The following is a 16,190-nucleotide window of genomic DNA, read 5'->3' on the forward strand; positions in this document are numbered from 1 at the left end:
GCTTCAGAAACGTGAGATCCCACCAGATATCTGACTACACGAGTGTAGATGCTGACATTACAGCACTGGCCAGTGCACAACGGACTTGGTCATGGCCATACAGCAGCAGTTAGAGCATACCCCTGGAGCATGGTCCCCATGAAGCTCCAGTGCTGTGGCCCTGTGAGGCTGGTAAGGAACAGAGAAGGCACCAGAAAGGCCTGGCTTCAGCGCAGTATCAGGGCATGTCCAGGTTCAGCTGGAAGGGCAGAGACATCCCATCATGGGCAGGGCTGGTTTCTAGATAAATCTTAGCCACAGTGAGCAGTATGCAAGGACTAAGGTAATGCATTTCTAACTGTTGCCTGTGGCTGCTATCTACATTGGGATCTTTCATGTGTCAGCCTGTAACCACAAAGACAGCACATAGAGTACGCAAGAAGGACGTCTTGTCTCCCCTCGCCTTCCTCCCATAGGACACTGTTACCCCGACAGGAATTCCATGTCAGATCTCTAGCCCACAGAATCAATCATCTTTTTTTCCCCTTGTTCCCTTGAAGAAGGTGGCATCATGCTTGGTTTCTGCTGAATGCCACAGTTTACTGTCTATCTGCTCCCAATTTTCATTTTCTTGCCATGAAGTTGCCTCCTGCAGCTTTCATTGCATCTCCATCCCCCCCCACAAGGACATGACCAGTGCTGTTCCTATGTTGAGTCCTCTCTCAACACATGGCTACAGCAGTGAAAGAGACTGCCACTAAATCGCTAAAATAATCCACCGTGCCCTATTCCACACATCCCCATAGTGTTTAATGCATAAACATTCATAAACATCCATGAACATCCAGCTTCCAATTTTGAGTATTGGTGAGTAAGCAGCAACAGACCACTGGAGAGATCTGTATGCCCCTTCCTCTACAGAGCGCTCTTTCACGCTGCCCGAGCAGCTCAGCCGAGACACAGGACCATTTTATGCACTAAAAGGAAAACGCACATTTAAAAGCAGTTCCCAGTAGCTGCATTTCTAAAATTAAACTTTATAACTTGTATTATGGTTCCAAATCGCAGTGGCTTGCGTTTCTTCCTGCTGCCAGGCCCTTTGGCACAGCTTCAGCTGTCTCGGATTCCACACTGCGCTGTGAGTTATTCCAAGGGGGGGGGGGGGAGGGAATTAAAATATAAAAAGACATATTATATAGTAGCGGTTTCATCATTAAAGAGACCCATTAGGGCTTCCAAAAAGAAAAAAAAATAAAGGAAAAAAAGGAAGGGAGAAGCGAAGAAATACGAAAAAGACTTTTATCCGACATTCTGGTTGGTCAAGAGCAAACACTTCATCTATCAGCAATGCTAAACTGGATTCTGCCTCAAGCCTTGGGCTCCTGACCCAGGGCTTGAATGCAAACACGCAGAGTCATACATGAAGTGTAAAATACCTCATACATTTGGATTATTTTAAACTTCAGCAGGCTGAACCCGGGCTTGCAGAGCCAAGAGCCAAATCCTTCCAAATCCTTCCCCCCAGTGTAATTTATTCCTAATTTCAAATTCCGCTCAAACATCTTCTGCTTTCAAGGGAGTGCATCACACCAAACTTGACCCCTGCTACCCTGCCTTCTCCTCCTACCTCCCTGGTGCTGCCCTCCTGGCATCCGGAGTTTTGCCTGCCTGGCGTGAAACCAAGCATCCCAGCAGCACAAGCCCGTGTGCTTACAACCTCGCACGGAGGTGAGCGGTTCCTCCAGAAGCCAACAGGACAAGGGCTGCATTTAGGCTGCTGGGGCAGGATTAACTTTCCTGCTTTGAAACCAGCTCAGGCACTAAGTTTGTGTAGAGCTGGCACACGACGCTGGGCAGGGCAGGCAAACCCGAGCTTGCTCTCAACAAACCAAAGAGCAGGCGGGGAGCAGGGCACATTAACCCAGGCGCAGCATCCTCCTGAGGTCACCGCAGGGCACCCTGTTCTCAGGCCAGCTCCATCTGGGCTGATGGAAGCACCTCTGCCTGTCTCTGCGCTGCTCGACCACAGAGTGAAACTCCTGGAGCCCCCCACCCAGCCCTGCTGAATTTTGGGCACTGAAGGGGGGTGTCTCAGCTAGCCGCCTCTTGGACAGGGTCTTCTCTGTAGCCTGGGGGTACCAGTGGTGCATCAGCACACTGAAGATCTGTCTCATGCCTAGGGCTTGTGGAAATTCCACCCATGCCATTGCATTCAGGTAAGAAAGATCAATGCCAACAGGCTCCTGCTCAGGGGAACTCTGTTACTGTTTTTGTCCATATATTGTCATTTTTGGAGGGAGCTACCTAGAATCAACGCCAGGCACTGTTGTCACCTCAAGATGTAGCTCCAAAAGTGGCTCTTCCCACCACAATCAGTAGATCTGTTTAACCTTTTCTCCCTTGCTGACTGCTGCAGGCAGCAACACAGAACCTGTTTTACATGAGGGTCTGCATCAGGGAAGTGAAGAACTGTGTCAGAAAAATCTAACAAATATAAATGGGTTTCCCAAGCCACTATAAACGCACAGGCAGAGCTGTGACTTGCATTTTTATGTTTATTACCTTTACTTTGAAGTTACCTTCTAAACACCTTGCTTAAAGAGCAGGCAAGTTATCCACAGTGCAGCCCAGTAAAGCCCAGCACTATTATTATCCCCGTTTCACAGGTGGAAAACTGAATGACAGAGAAATGAGGTGACTTGCCCTTGGCCAGTCAGTGACCCTGTGGCAGACACTGGCCTCCCAACTCAGTGTGGTGACCACAAGCCCAGGCTTCCCCTGCCCAGGACAGCAGCCTGTTGCAGGATGAAGAAGATGGCAGGAAGGGCTTTGGGAACTGGTGCAGTTCTGCTGAGCCAGCAGTTTGGCCACAAGGATCTGCCAGGTCTGCAGATCAGATGGTACTTTATGGAAGTCAATCAAACATTCAGCTGCTCAGTGAAGAAGACCTTGTCCTAGAGCCCCCAGAGAGAGCTGGCTTGCCCTGAGATGGTACCACTGTCTTGCTCCCTCCCCATGGCTTTTGACAAAGTTCAATTTGCAGGTACTAGCGGAGGAAAGAAAAGGTCAGCATTTTTTTCCCTTGGGTTCCAGGGTCAGACAACGGAATAGGACATCCAGCCTGCCTGGCTAAACCAGGGTTTGGGGGCTTTTGGACTTTTTTTCCTTTATCCCTTTCAAATACAACCTCAGTGAGGTCAGGCAGACTTTTTTACACTGAATATTAAACAAGGAATGCAGAGAAAACATTAGCTTTTCCGATACTTTTACAGCAACTCAACATGAAAGTACTTTCCTTCTTAATGGGAGGGAAACGCAGTTTTATAGACTTTAAGAGACTGCGGAGCACTCAGCTTGGCCTGCAGCCATCTGGTTGGGGCTCTGGATGTGGAGATGACAAGAAAAAAGTGCTTTGGCAGCCCCTGGTTTTGCATACATTGGGTTTTCACTGGGAATGGTTGCTTGGTCCGGGTTTCACCATGGCTGGCCCGATGCAGACAACAGCACCAGTGCACCGGGATGCCTCCAAGTGCAGAAGAAGAAACAGGTCTCCCATTACCTTAATTTTAACCTAGTTCGTAAGTATCACTGGATACTCTTCAGGTTCAGGGGGGGAGAAACAGGTAAAACAGAGGCTGAGGAAAGGCATCGTTGCTCTCATTCTGCCAGCTGAAGCCACCGAAATTCCTGTGGGTACCCAATGTCTTTTTACAAGTAAACACTACCAGAATGCATTAATGGACATTTTTCTTCTCTTTTCATCAATTCATAGGATGAGTACACTCTTCCGTGCCTTCTTCTCATTCACTCACAAATCTACCTATTTTGGAGCATCGGGAGGTACTAATGCCTGCAAAAGATTTGAGCTTGGGGGAGCAGGTGTCTGATGGAGACTCATTGGCTCGCGGCTGCTGAGCATCCCAGCTAGAGGCAGACCTGAGCACAAACACCACAGGTTTTCATGTGCGTTATCCATAAGTTTTCTGGCCAAAATCAGCAGGGTGTATTTGTTAGCATGTATAAGGGGAGTTTAATGACATGGAGCCCTTTCTCCCAGACAGGAGCAGAATACCTCCCCCTCTTTTCTCTGCCTCCCACCTCCCCTTTTTCCAGGGGGAAATGGAAACATTTCACACCTAAAAAGTGGATCATACACAGGAAAATAACAGCATTTGGCAGACATTTTTGAAGTAGGGAGTGACTGATGAGACCCAGTGTTTTGGTTTAAAGAAAGCTGGCTGCTTTGAAATCATGCTGGACTTTAATACAAGCATCTCCACTTTTCTGGGCTGTTTGTGCTAAGGGCTTTGGTTTGACTCCAGCTCTAGTGGGGTAGAAAATAAGCCATGTTTCATTGTGTCCAGTTAATAAAGTGGTACACATTGTTTTGGGCCATGGAGCTAAAATAAATCCAATTATTCTGTACATAGTGAAGAATGAGAAGAAAATATACTCTTTCACATTACTGCACAAAGTGAGCACACTATTTTTAGTGCAAAAATTATACATTCTTGTAAACAAAAGTGAATTATAGTGTTTCTATATTACTACCAAGATGTGAAATGCTTGAATATCAACTATCTTGTGCACAAAATGGCATTTTTTTCTTGCTAACAATAGAAATAGTGCCTTAAGGGCATAAACCAGTAATATTTTTCTGTGCCAGATATCCCAGATATAAAATACTTTGCACACTCTTTTCCCTTAATTTCCTACCTGCACAGAAAAAGCAAGTAGTATAACTTTTCTAGGACTCTGTTTGCTGTGCTTTCAAACAGACCTGATCTGATCCTGCAGGGATGTATGCACCTGCTTAGCATAATGCACCAAACATTGCTATGCAGCAGCCCACTGCGCCAAGGAAATCATGCTTGAAAATAGAACTAATCTGTACAGGGGTTTCCTCTCTAGTTTCCGTCACTTGGAAAAGACTTATACTGCACTCAGGCATTAGAAGGACCAGTATGGGACAGCATCAGAGCTCACCAACCTCTTGCATAGTGTTAAAAAGAGAGTAAGTAAAAAGATCCTAAAAAATAATTAGACACACTGTAGGATATTTTCCCCTTCCTCAGCTAAAAATATTATTGCTGTGGTGAGGAAAACTAATGGTAATGGTAGTCAGAGCTTTGAGTAAACTCATCAGCAATTATATCTTTCTGCTGTTTTTCTTAAGTACTCTACAATGCGAACCTTCTTTCCAGACAGAAGGAACATTGTGGTAGACAGGATATTATGCTCAATGTTTTCATGCCATGTCTGTAATTACCAACAGAATCAGTGTTGGTCATCAGACCTGACCTGACCATAGGCACGAGGTGCTGGGAAACGTGTGACTGAGTCTGGATATTACATGATTTGATGAGCAGGCTGACATCCAGCTGTCCTTGAGAAGCAGAATGCCAAGCAACGCCAAGCACAGACAGACTGAGACGGGAAGCTCTTCCACATGTGCTTCTCCTATCAGCTCCCTGGCAAACCTCAGCCTTTCAGTGTCTCTGTGGAAAAGTCTGCTTGTTACTCGGCGTAGCTGCAGACAGACTAGATGTTTCAGGTGCAGTCCTTTGCTGAGCATTTAATTTTTCCAGCAGGTGATCCAACTTGGCTGCATGTTGAACAAGTGTCCAGTGATACAGCAAAGTGAACAGTGATTTACACAGCAGGGTCCCTGCTTTCCGCTAACTCCCCACTTTTCCCAGGGGAAACCTCAGGTAGCTACTTGCACCTCCGTTGGGGGGTAGTTGCCCTACTGCAACAACACGCACCCTGAGCTGTTGGTGCATTTTTTCCTACACTTTTTAACAGTAGTTAGACAAAAATTTGGAAAGATTTCCTTTTATTTTTTTTTCCATAGCTCTTCTTTTTTAAATCAGTGCTTCATTAAAAGCCCCCCACAAACGTGCTCTAGGTAGAGCAAAATTTGCAATGAGAGGGAGTCCTGCCCCAGAACAACCCCCGCTCTCCCAGCAGGCAGGAGAGTCTGGATCAAGCCCCTCTGGCCTGGCCTATATTAGAAAACAAACTTCAGTTTCCCATTTTCCAGTTGAGTGACCTAATTGCAAGCGGAGAGCCCTTTTCATCACTGATTCACTATCCAGCTGTGTCAGTAGAGTGGGGTATGACCCCAGGAAAAGGGGCAAGTGGAAGCTGGCACACTAACTACAAGACCCCAGGCTCCTCCAGGCTGGGTCCCTCCAGCTCTCTCCCTGCCTCCTGATGAATGTGTGAAAAGCCTCACGTCTACCCTGAGGTACCACAGCCAGAAAAAGCAATCTCGACGCTCTTTGCGAGGCAGGAAATATGCTTCCTCTCCCCCAGCCCTGCTGGTGAGGCCTGTGCTGTACTAACAAACAGCAACGCACAAACACATTTCCACTTAAAACACTATTATTTTGCTTGCTGTGGATCCACCAAAACTTCTGATGAATCCCACATATGTGTGTCCTCTATTTCTGTCTTGGAAGTGCAATTATTCTGTGGGTTCACCCCAGGAATTAGGTCATCGCAATGAAGTAAAAGTAAGGGAACCGAGCGTTAGGAGTTTGGAGGGAAGAAGTTGTTCATGAAAGTTAAATTAGTCTGCAAAATTATACCCTTCGCTTTCTTCTCCCTTTCCCCCATGTCAATGTATATACTTTAAAAATCCCGACTCCTTGACAAAGTTTGAATGACTCCCAACTTAAGCATCACATTGCCAAAAGCCTCTTTTGTTTCTTTATAGTTTGCATCTTCCCACACGTACAAACTGCCATAAGAATACCCTCCAGCCATGGGCTGAGACATCATTAGTTGAAGATATGTATGAAAGAGTAGGTGCAAAATGAGACACAACCAGCCAACCAACAGCTCAGCAAGCAACCAAGAAAAATACAGGCACAGAAAGACACCTCTGTCCAAAGAAAATCTGCAGTAACACAAGGCTCAGACAGCAAGGACTGAGCCGCCATTTGAGCAGCCCTTGGGAGAAGGTTGTCTCTCTGCTAAATACATGGGTCCAGGCTCTTAATTCAGGCACCTTAATCAAATGTTAGCTTTGGTGGGATGAATCTGCACCCCTGCCCTCAGCCTGAGTGGGAAAAGATAGGGATGACACCTTTGCCACCTCTGCAGTGCCTTGGAGAGGACAAACAAACAGGAAAGTGAGTTACACAATCATGGTTTAGGAGGTCAGAGAAACAGCTTAGATAGAAACCCGTTTCATCGGTCGACTGAAATATCTCTAGACAGTAAAAGGTCTCCATCATTCGACCTCAGTCAGAGCTGAAAAAGAGACCTGCAACTTAAAGGTCAGGTCCGGTGGCCCACTCTCTATGTAAACCAGGGGAATTTGGCAACACAAAAGTAAATTTACTCCCCATGGATGTTGACCATTCAGGATTTGACGACTTGTAAAAAACTTTGCTCCTGTCTAAAAAGAGTGCATAGCTGCTCTACACACTTCCCTTGAACTAAAGACCTTTGCTTTTACCAAGTCTGGTGACTGGTGTTTCCACACAACAGCTGAAAGTACCTGTTTTTCGGAAGTAATGGGTTTGGATATTTTAATCTGTAGTTACTAAGCAGTCCCTCCTCTGCACTAATGCTCCCTTGTGCCTACACAGGACTGCAGTTCACTGGAAGCTCATAAATTTCATGTGGTTCTGCTTAGTCTTTATTTTAGATTCTTGAATCATTTTTTGCTTTCCTCATTTTCTTTGCAGCTGCAGAGAGATATAGTAAGCTACTGTACAGCATTTTGAAAGCAGGGCCTCTGAGAAGTTTCCAAACTGCATACAAGCAGGTTATTCTTTGGCTTGTTTTCTTTGGCTTGGTGTTAGCAGTACAGAATGAGTCAAACAGTATTAACTTTCAAGAGGGAAGTGGTGTGGTCAACCAAAACTGTTTGCGGCTAGATTGCAAAGATAGGTAGAGCAGGTAATGAAGAACAGCCCATAATGCAGGGTGTAGGTAGGAGAGGCAGACAGACTCAGACAAACAGAATCCTTAATAATTAAATCAACACTGTCGCCTAAATTTTTCTGCAGCTTTATGCGCTAAGGTTATGACACAGCCTGGCTTTTCTGGACTGGTCAGCCTTGAGAAGGTGGCCTGGTGCATGTTGTGTTTAATGGACTCAAACAACACCACTCTTCAGAGGAAGAATAGAGGTCAGCTGCTATTAAAAAAGGAAAAAAGAAATATATCAGCTTTTCATTTATGGCTGCTTAAAGCCTTTCTCGTGTGTCCTCCCAGTTTTACACGTTGTTCCTTATCTATTCCATGATTAAAGGAGGCAGGGGAGATGTTTCCATCCTTCCCTCTCTTTAGGATGTCCCTCAATTATTAACAAGCACATTGCGCCCTCACACAACAGACAACTCCTTTTACGATTCAGAAGCAGAATTGAAATGGCTTCTCCCAAGTACCGCTCTCCCTCATCTTTTGCACAGACCCCTGCAGCACTGACACAGGAGCAGTCTGACCAGGATTTATCATTGGCACTAATAGAAAATGCATTTACTGATTACAATTCCCAATTGTAGCAGACGAGCAAAGAGCAAGGGCACAAATGGAGATGCAGAGAAAAATCATTTCTGCATTCTTCACAACGGGTGACAGAGGATGAAGCAAAAGCCTGCAGTGTTTTCGTATGGGTTTGCAAGGAGGAAACTGCTGCACCTTCTGATAATCATGGGCAGCAGAAGCTGGGAGGGACTGTAGCACAAATGGATTTTCACCTCTGCCAGTTATATTCCAAGAAGAAAATAGGGCCGTTCGCTGAAAGTGGCAGAAAGCTCAAGTGCCACACAGCTCTACCCAGCCCTACTCTTAGACAAGTGCTGTTTTGCTGAACCAGCAAGTAAGGCAGCTCCTCAAAAACAGAGGCTTCAGAAAAAGTCCTGCACTCCCAAAAGCTTGTTTAGTAAATGGGAGCACCTGATCACTCCACACAGGGGGAAAGTCTCTCCCTGCTTTCTCCCAGTTCCCTTAGGAGCCTGAGGAAGAGAAGGCCCTCTCTCCCCCTCCTCTGGCAAGCAGGGGGAAGGAAGTGGGTTGCAGAGGCTGTCGCATTCTGTTACCCTCCAGCACATTCCTGAAGGAAACTTTTCCATCTGAGAGCACTGCAGAAGGCATTTGGTGGCCAACCCTGGAGGGACAGCGCGATTGTAAACCCAGTGCTCCAACAGCCCAGCTTCGCTAGCTAACCTCCTTCTAGGGAGGGTAGGGGATATATAACGACAGAGACAGCTCCGCTGCAGGGTTTCAAGCACAAGTCCGTCCTTCTCCAGGTCATGCAAAGCCCCAGCAGCCTCCTCAAACCTCTCATTTGTTCACATTTAATCTCTGCCATTCAAAAGTCCTTCCTTGCTGGAGGAACACGGTGGATGAAGGACCGCACTCAGAAATCATGGCTTCAGAGCACAAACAGCTAACTACGGAAAAGATCATAGAATCAGCTAGGTTGGAAAAGACCTTTATAGGTTCATCAAATCCAACCACTACCCCAGGACTGCCAAGACCACCACTAAACCATGTCACTAAGGGCCTCATCTACGTGGCTTTTTAACACCTCAGTGAATTAGGGTCTTCCAGCATATAGTCACAGTCCCTATGGCCAACGTACTTGCCAAGGTTCTGCATATTAATGCTTTTCTTTATACACACACACACACAAAATTGCAAGTGACATGTATGTATTCAGTCTTTTTTCATATTTGTATGGCAAATGCCCGCACCCCCGAAGACTTGTTCACCAGTCTCAGCAGCTACAAATTCTTTGTAGGTAAGTGCAGTTGACAGGAGAAGGTCAGACCTACTGACTGCTTAGGAAGCATATTCAGAAGTAATATACGTTCACCTAATTCTGCTTTTGCCACAGTTACAGACTACTTGCCCTCCGATTTCAGCCGAGCTGGACAGAGGCTGTATACCCCTGGAATATCTCACCATGCAAATATAGGTAAACACTTCAAAATATCCACCACAGTCTTTGTAGTCGCTCAACCAGTAAGCAATAAAGTAATGAATAAATGAAAAGTAAAAGGTTGACGAAGACAAAAAAAGTGAAAGAAACGAAAAATAACTACCTACCTGTTCTCATTTTAAAATCACAGTAATTCAAGGCAGGCAGAAAAAGCTGTGCGGGATTAAGTGACTCAAAAAAGGAGCTGAAATCACTTCTATAGGACTGGGCCAGTCTTACCACTGTTTTTAGCCCACTCCACAGCAACTCTGGTTTCCTGTTTACCTGCTTTATGCAAGGAAGGAGCTTATCCTGTCAACACTTCTGTGTATCTTCAAAAAAGCCCAGCCAAGTAACTCGGTGAGCAAACATACATGAGCTACTGTGCTCCCAGAAAAGCATTCTTGACACAAGATTTCATATTCCACATATTTGACAATTTTATTGAACTAAAATGATGAATTCTCTGCCTCACATCACCCAACATCAACTCTCCTAAGGGACTCAGCAGTGAGACACAGAAATGCCAGGGAAAATAATCCTGTTCCACATTTTCCATATGGAAGTGTCTGCACCATGAAACTTTAAGGATGCTGGTATTAAAAATCTACTGACATCCCACCTGTCGAGTAGGACAAAAAGGATCCCCCCCATTACTGTTACACCGGGGGTGCTGAGCATTCATACAAATTGCATAATCCTTTGCACATCTGATCGGTAGAGAACAGCCAGCGCCGGTTTTAGGAGCTGTGGGAAGCTGCTAGCCAGTTAAAGTCCACATAAAACATGCCTTGCCTGGACCTTGTTTGCACTGAGGGATCTTTGCACTGCGGTAGTCACAGCAGCTACTGGTCTTTGCTTTTACTGTCTTTACAGTTCGTGGGCAGCGTGCCTGCTGGTGTATCTGTATGATTTCCAATCTGAAACCAACCGCTTGAGAGCATGGGCACTGTTTCAGGTTCCTGTGCCAGTGAAAGCCCTGGGGTGGCCAGGGAAGGGGATGTGGAGATCTCAGACAACAGGAAGGTGCTGTGCCAGCCCTGCCAGCCACTGCGAAGGGGCAACCGCAGCACAGAGCTGCCCCTGCCCCAAGGGGGCTGCTTCGCCTTCCCCTCATGGAGGAGAAAGAGCTTGCTGAGCTGCTGGGATGTGCGGTGCAGGGAGGTCTTTTTGGGACACAGGGCACCCAAGGGCTGTGGAGGTGTGTGGGGATGCTCTGCAGAGCTGACTGCATCCAGACATGTGACCCCCATCCCATTCGGCAGACAAACTTTTAACATCCAATTTCAGGTGGCCCCATGCCATGTGATGCTCCTGTGCTATATGGTCCTGTGCTAAGCCAGAAGGCCCAGTGCTCTGTCACTGGGTAATTCAGGCTGGTTGTGTGAAACTGCGTGCATAATGGAAACAGGCTGATTTCCCCCTCACTCTTCACTTTTCTTCAGAAAACACAAGTCATAAGGGGACAAACTGCTCTCTGCTCTTTCGCTTTTCGTGTACTTTCATTATGAAAAATGGGCTGGTGGCATGCACAGCTTTCACAGCGGGGGGAGATGTGCCCAACCATAGGATATATGCTTCAGGCTGTTCCCTCGCCACTCTGGGGGACCATGGAGCTCGTCTGGCTGCCAGGGGGCCGCTAGGACTGCCCTGCCTGTTTAGAAACAGCTCCTTTGGTCTGCAAGCATACCCTTGCAATAATACACTGCTTTATGCTGTTTAAATTGATCCAGTCGCTCTGCTCCGTCCATCCTTCAATGAGACATACACGCTCTCAGGAAGGAAACCAACAGCAATCCCTTACCTACTCATACCCATTTAGAGACAGCACCACATCAAGTCACACTGTGTGAATTGGAGCTAGTGATGTTTTGTAACCTTCTCCCTGCTGCTGTACCACTGCATATGACCACTGCACAAGCCAACTACAAGTGTCCCCAGAGTGCACTCATAATGTAAGCACTAGTCCACCCACATCAGTGTCACCCAGACAATAGGACACGGGGACACAAACACACAGGCACAGACCCAGCAGTCAGTCCACAGCTGTTGGCTTTTCCTGCAGCCCATCCCTTTCTTTTGTCTGTACGTGGTCTATTTAGGTTGGAAGCTCTTGGAGGCGAGTTCCTTAGCCAAGATATTTTAAAGGGTGATTAGCAAAGTTGGGTTGTGATACTGAGAGGGTGGTGTGCTGTGGAGCATGCAGCTAGTGCTAGCAAAGGCAGAAAGAAGTCCTAGTTCATTCCTGTTATATTGGCAATCAACTTGTAAGAACCTCCTTTACCTCTACACATTTTCTGCTAACTAACCTTTAGGCACTGTAAGTCTTCAGGAGAATGGAAAGAGCTGATAAGCCATCACTGAAATTTATATGGTGGGTCTCTTCCCATAACACGATGATTCATTTTCTCATGGTTTCTGAACTGTGTGTTGGTATAACAGTTTCCAATAGATGGAGGCACTTGCAGCAAGCAAGTGAAAGCAAGCGAGAAATTAAGGTATTTAGTATTATTTCAGCTGAGATAAAAAAGTTTTTTTGAGAATAGCTTGGCTTTTCCTTGCATGAAAGGCTGAAGGTGGAAGTGATGTGAAGTCCTCAGAGGAATCATTCCTTCCCAGCCTGACATGTGCAGTATTCCCCGCTTCTGCCATGGGACAGGGGATGCTGGCCCCTCACCGGCTCTGCTGACTCCCCTTCCAGAAGCTGCTATGGGAGTGTAAGTGTGTGCGTAAAGGTTGGATGGGGATAGCACTGGCAGATCAGGCGCACTTAACACCACCAGCCCTTGGGATTCCTTAAAAAGGACCTCAGGCCAGGCAAGGGTGTCTTTGAAGATCTACTTCGGAACAGCTACAGGTCATGGACTTTCCTTGAACCTTACAAGTGAGATGTGATCACTTAAGATCAGGATCTGGGGGTGCTCTTAATTGTGTTTGACCAAAGGTGTACCTGCACCTTTCCCAGGAGGCAAAAGGAAATTTCCATTCCTAAAAAGGGACTTCTTGGGTGAGCTCCTTCTCAAATCCTGCTCAGCAATATTATTCCCTCTCTGCTCCTCAGCATCCTACCCTTTGACATATGAACGCCCAAAAAAGTATTTGGGAAAACCTTGTATCCAATACAGGATAATCTCATTTAATGTCCAGCTTAACCTTCAGCATCTCAGACCCACTCTAGTTAAATCCATGTAGCCTTTTCATTCTGCACCATTTTCAGGCACCTGGTCCATTAGCAAATCTTTCAGAGCTATGTAGGTTAAAACAATTCAATGAGAAAAACAGAAAGAAGCAGTCAAAAGAAGAAAAACCTAATTTTTCAGCAGACGTGCACAGTAGGTCAAATGGCCTAAGGGAAATATTTAATTTAAGAGTCATACTATTTCTACCAAGTTTCCTAACCAAAAGTATTTTCATCAGGAGCACTACTCTTGATCTGGTTACTGCTAATGATTTTCCCCATGGACTTAGCTCATAAAAACATAAATTGCTTTATGAATCATAGAATCATAGAAGTTGGAGAAGAAAATGATGGGTTAGGTCATCTTGCCCTTCTCCCTGATGGTGCAGTATTATTTCTTTTTATATATATATATATATATAAATATATATATATATGAAAATAAGCATTTATTCAGAGCTGTGGAATAAAAATGCTAAGTTCAAAAGAGTTTTTAAGAATACATAATGAAAGCAGTGGAGGAAGAGCCAGATTCTTAAGTACCTTGGCTCTCTCTGCAAGCCATGACAATTTGATGGGAAGTATAGTCTGGATAGGCACAGCCAGAAATTCAGTGGCATAAAAAGGACAATGGTGTAAGTCCTATGCACAAGTAATTATCACAATTGTAAATGCAAACCTGGTAGTTACATAGGCAAGTATCCTGCGGGGCAAAAACCCAGCCTTCACAGTAACCCTGACCAAATGTTCAGTGGGACGTGCAAGAACCCAAAGTCTGCAGGCCTTTATGCAGAGTGAAGGTGGCACATGTGATCGTACACATCATGTTACTGTCATCCATCATGACATCTCCACGCATCCCAGTGAGCCAAAAAGCCTGTGCTTTGCATATCTGCTTTTGGAGCCTTTGGTCTGAGTACTTTTTTGTTTTCCAAAAAAGGGTTTCAAATCCTGCTTTGTATTACTTTTTGAAGTTTTTTCCCTGAGCACACCCAGTTGAAAAGGCTGTCCTTGTGCATTAATAACCCCCTCCACTTTGAGAATCCATCTAATACTGGCTCAGAAACTGCTCTTGATCCGACACTCTCTGAAGACAAAAGAAAATGTTTCTGTTATTTCCTAAGTTAATCAATCTTAGAGGTTTTTAAAAAAGGCATTTCTATGTCCTGTAAAGTTCATTCAAAACCAACCTAGGGTGAAGGTCTGACTGTGGTCCCAGATGGCATCCATCCTCAAAACTGGCCCCTTACCTTCCGGCATTTTTCTCAGAGAATGCAGGCACTCAAGAGAACTCAGGCTACCTGAGAATGACTATAAACATGAAGTAAATGAATCAAAACTGCTGCTGGAGTTGGTTTTGGACTTCACCATATTTCTTCTAGATCTCTGTGAGACAGCAGTATCTGATTTTGTCCCCATTACTCTCTTCCACAGATTTCTTTTGAATCAGGACACCTTAGAAAATACACCTCGGTGTTTCTGTAATGTCTTCAGTTTAAGCAAGTGAGTGAGGCATGGATCTGTAAGCACGAACATTCCCAAATACTGATTTCTGAAACTAGAAACACTTCAGCAGTTCTTATTCTGATTCTAGTCTCAATACAAGAAGGCTGATAGCATTTTAAATCCCTTCAGTACATGGCATGCATGTTTTGATACGTCTAACCACAAATCTTGTGTGTGAGTTGCACAGGTAACAGCCCTGTAATCTATTTCTGTACAGGTTACACGCGTAGCCTGTGATCTGGTTGAACTGATGCAAAATAGGATACACCCACCAACCTAAATCACAGAAAAATAAATGAGCAGCCCCAGCCCTCCAGAACTGCCTCAGAATGGAGAATGCATTCCTTTTTTAACTTCACAGCCTATGGTGTGTCTTGTCAGGCCAGTCTGTATCTCAGTCAGGTGTATGAAGAAGAGAGGAGATACCAGATTGCAGCGGCCGCAGAGATTTAGAAACCCTTGGTGAGAGCTCAGACTGAAGGACTTTGCAGCCCACTTAAAAATGAATCCCGTCCACGCTGCGTCACGAATGACTTGGTGAAAATGGGAGCTGTGCATTCCCGCTGAGGGGGGAGCCTGACCTTCCCCTGACACACCAAAAGCCTCCTCCACTATGCAGCTGATTTGCCTACGACAAAGTGAAATCATTTACAAGGAAGCTTTCACATACATTTGAGTTGGGGAGATATGTATGTTGCTTCAGTATGTATTGTATCTCTACTTCCTTTTTAAAATGTAGCATCTTATAAAATATTAACCATTACACCAACTGAGGAATTGATTTACAACAGCAGGTATGCCTGGAGGATGATTTTGTTTCTTACCATTCTAGCGACTCATATTCAAAACACTAAAGCTTATTTGTTGTCTGCAAACTATGAACATGCTCAGGTTAATTGCATATGCAAACCTGGAACTTGCATATACAAATATCTTCTGTTATGTGCGCAGCTGCCTGGTTCACCAGAGATATTTTTTTAGGGACAACTCAGCCAGAGTTTTCCAAGAAAATAAATTCAAACCAAATAAGAAGCCTTACCCCGGCACCAGTATTTATTTTAAATTCTGGCCTCAAATCCAAAAAGTATAGGCCAGATATTTCCACTAAATGCATGCAACATCATGATGCAACTCAGACAAACAAAGGATAAAGAACGAAATGCCCAGGCAAGACATGAGTTTTCTAAGCTATTTTAGTTGAAGTTTCAGACCTTTCTTTTCTCCCCCACAAATCCCTTTCCAGTTAAGCAACCCCAAGCTGTGAGTCTCATTCTCTAGTGGGTGTTTGAATACTGCTGCTCTCTTCTCCAGGGATGATTCCACTTAAGCAACAGCCAGAACTTGTGCCAAACGTGCAGGAGGAGTGCAAGAAACTAACCACAAACCTCAATTTACATCAGGGCATTTTGATAAAAATATGAAAATGCCCCATTCAGGCTAATGACTGAGGTTAATGACTGCCTCTGGTAACAGGCAGTGCATGTGCTACAGAAGCATCCATACCTGCCCATCTGCTCCACCCTCACTTCACCCCGCAGACAAAACAGCCTGCCCTCACCACCAGAACAAAACAACTGCCTGCGT

General features: G+C 45.3%; 1 protein-coding gene across 2 annotated transcripts in view; it reads right to left on the reverse strand.

Annotated features, from left to right (window-relative positions):
- RUNX1 (RUNX family transcription factor 1) overlaps positions 1-16,190 on the reverse strand; it is a 171,180-nt gene that overhangs the window by 36,944 nt on the left and 118,046 nt on the right. The gene's annotated exons all lie outside the window — the stretch shown is intronic.

The sequence above is a fragment of the Lathamus discolor genome, chromosome 4 (assembly GCF_037157495.1).
Source record: "Lathamus discolor isolate bLatDis1 chromosome 4, bLatDis1.hap1, whole genome shotgun sequence".
Lineage (NCBI taxonomy): Eukaryota > Metazoa > Chordata > Aves > Psittaciformes > Psittacidae > Lathamus > Lathamus discolor.